Raw genomic sequence first — 3,350 nt, forward strand, 5'->3', positions numbered from 1 at the left:
AGTAAGTAAGAAGTATTATCACAATTTCTGCAAAAAGAGACTCAAGTAAATGTTCTTAAAATTGAAATAAATTGACCAATACCCACCTCTGCACAGTCACTCTTCGCTCGACTCATAGTTGCTCCCTACCTCTCATACTTCAACCATAAATAGCTGGATGTCCTGCAGCGCTCTGGTCAGTATGGGCCGAGACCGTGGATCGATCTGTACCGTAACCTCTCTTCCCTCTGGACCAATGGAAACTTGTCTCCTCTTCTGGCTCGATCTGCGCTGGGCCAATCACAGCGTGGCGTGATCCTGTGAATGTTTCATGAGGGATGTTTTGATGCTGGGTGGTGCAGGCTGGAGGGCGGGTTGTGGTGGGACACTTTCCTTTACCCCCACACCGCCCCTCCGCCGTCTCCCGTGGGTGCCCCCGGACGGCTGGCGCTAATGGGACCATCACTTGTCGGAAGCCCGGATCAGCTTACGCAGCTTGGTGGAAGTGCTGGAGCTGCAGGAGGATATGGGGAAAATCATTTTAAAGACTTACTTCCTGTGGCATAAGACATACCGATACAGGCTACATAGTTTTACACATGGCCCCAACAGTGTAGGCCAGTGCTGCTTGACTTTGACGGGACGTTTGACAAATCCAGATCTCGACTAAACTCATGGTATCTTTTTATCTTCAATGAATCGGAATAAGATCTTAGTCCTGATGTGGGTTTGTCTTAGTTCGGTTCAGACTTGTGTCATCCTGGTTTCGTCCTAATCAAGGGCCTTATCGGTAATTATGTGTTTCAGTCACTTTTTCCTGTTGTTATTGCTGCTTTTAGGACTGTTTTGTCTTGGATTGCTATGGCAACGACCCTCATTTTTCCTCGCTAGTCACACATGAATAGATTTATTCTTGCCCAGTCGATCAACTTTACCCTAAATGTTAAGTCTGCCTACCTAAATGAAGCAATCCTCTTCCTCTTGGCTCAGACCTTGGTTGGTTTTGAAGATGTCCTTGTTAAGTCCTGGTTCAGTCTCGCTCTGAACTTGTTTTTAACCTTGCGAAGTGATGCTTTGGCCCTGGTGTCTGAAAAGCTTGAGAATCAATGGTCCACTCATCAAAACTTCCATCCAATACAGTATTTGAGTTGTTAGTGGCAATAAGATATTATCAGCATGTGGAATTCCAAGAAAACCCTTTGACTATTTTCACAAACCACACACAAAGCTTTGTAATATATCATGGAAATAATTGCGTACCACCCAACACTAAGTTTGGGTGTTTCTGGCTTATGTTAAGTATTATTGTTCAGCTTAGGGTGGTGGCCTTTTCTGTTCACTGCCAAGCTTGTAGCATGCCAGCAGTCCCTCCGCTGTCTATAGGATGAGGCGCTGATAAGACCCCACCTAACCTATTTAGACGGCACGATCTTTTCCTGGCGTGTTGCGCAGCTCATCTTTCAGTTTTGTAAATGTTTCACTTTCCCTGCATCGTTGAATCTGGAAACTTAAAACCATGTCGTGTTATCAGGGCTTGCTTCTCTCACTCCAGTGTGATGCCAAGCTGCCTTTTGTTGGCTTGTGCGCACGCATCGATACCCCCAGCACTCCCAGACTGCATCAGTAAGCCGACACCAGCCTCCACAAGTAGCTCCCTTGCATCAGCCAAGGACATTTTCACCGTGTGTGTGTGTGTAAACAAGTAGTACTACGCCACTCGGCTTGAAATGGCCGAACGGCACACGCTCACAAAGGCATAGCCGAGGTCCGAGGTGCGCTTCTTGTACTGTACGGGGATATCCTGTTGCAGCCACAGCAGTGCAGGCCGCCAGTCTGACTGTAGGGCTGGCTGCTATTTTGTGTGCGCACTTGTGGGAGCATCTGACAGTGAGGCAGCTGGAGGGAAGGCAGGAGTTTTTGCTAAGCCATTTGGCCCATTAAACACATGCACACACACATAAACATCTTATGGGAAATTAGGTTGGCACGTGCTAGTGGACAGCTCCCAACTGTGGACTGTTGTTACGATCAACAACTAGTTCAAGTCTCGTCCGAATCCAAGTGAAAGCTCAGAATATCCAGTTCCAAGTCATTCATGCTGGTTTCCGTCATTCGGGACATTCACAACGTTGCTTAATGCATCTTCATAGGGTTCGCAACACAGTGCATGGGCTCGTGATCGTCGTGGAGGATGTTTTTGCCTGCCAAAAAACGTTCATGATTGTCACGATTCACGATTCCTTCACCCTCAATTTGAGTGGTGAGTCATAATTCAGCGTGATCGCATTCTTACTTGATTCGTAGAGTAGGAATTACTGTTTTTTCTCACACTTGCCTTAAAATTGATAGAAACCCACTCTGCGCCGATGGAAAGGGCAGCAACAGGCTATGGAGAGAACGCGCTGCGCGGTGTATACTAGAGGCGCAGGTTAAACAGGACAAATCAGAAGCAAATGCATGTACCAGTGCACAGTTTCTTAATGTTTAAATATTGATAGGGCCTAAATTAAGGCAACTTAGCTTTGTTTTCATTTATAAACAAAACTGCAAGTCCACATGAACAATATATTGCAAGGATTCTTGACATAGAGATTCCTGACAGGACACGACTATTCTCAATGGCCCGCAGCAGCCTCTGCCCCGAATTCGATCAACTCACATGAACAACCGGGATGCAGAGGAGGGTCTGTGAGAGCTAAATACACGTCTACGAGATTTTGCTCAACTACATTCGACTTTTACGGTTTGAGAACTGGATCATTCAGGTCGTGCATCTTTAAAACCATCACTTAAAAGCTTGTTTATGAATACTGAGAGATTTGTAGTGCCTAAGACTTCAGAGCAAAACCAGTCAAGTCCTAACATGTACCACAAGGGCAAGATCAAGATTCCTGTGTGCCAACTTAAGAGGTTTTGGAAAATGGAAAAAAAATCACTGGGGAATGCTCATGGAGAAGACTTAGCCACTTTCTGATTGGTTGAGGACAGATTTAAAGATACCTAAAGCAACAGTATGTCTGAATATTCCGGACCATGCGCGGGCAAACCACAAGCCAGAATACCCCCTGCGCCAGTCCCCAGCTCAGATAAACGGAGAATGTTAATTGCAAATTGTCGAACCTTTGCCCAGTTGCACCACAAAAAGACCTGGCACTACTGTAACACAGAAAGAGCAATGCATCCAGGACACTCTGAGACCACAGGCTGCTCTCTGGACAGCTGTGCCAGGCATGTGTGTGTGGAGAAATGTGCTCAGAACGCACCTACGCAGCCTTTTGTGTATACTTATCTTGTGTTGTCTATTACCTTTTATACAACAAGTTGAGACTCTTTGTTGTCGTCGTAGAGGTCATTATCCTACCCAATGTAGG

Source organism: Gobius niger (assembly GCF_951799975.1).
Source record: "Gobius niger genome assembly, chromosome: 15".
In the NCBI taxonomy this organism is placed as follows: Eukaryota; Metazoa; Chordata; class Actinopteri; order Gobiiformes; family Gobiidae; genus Gobius; species Gobius niger.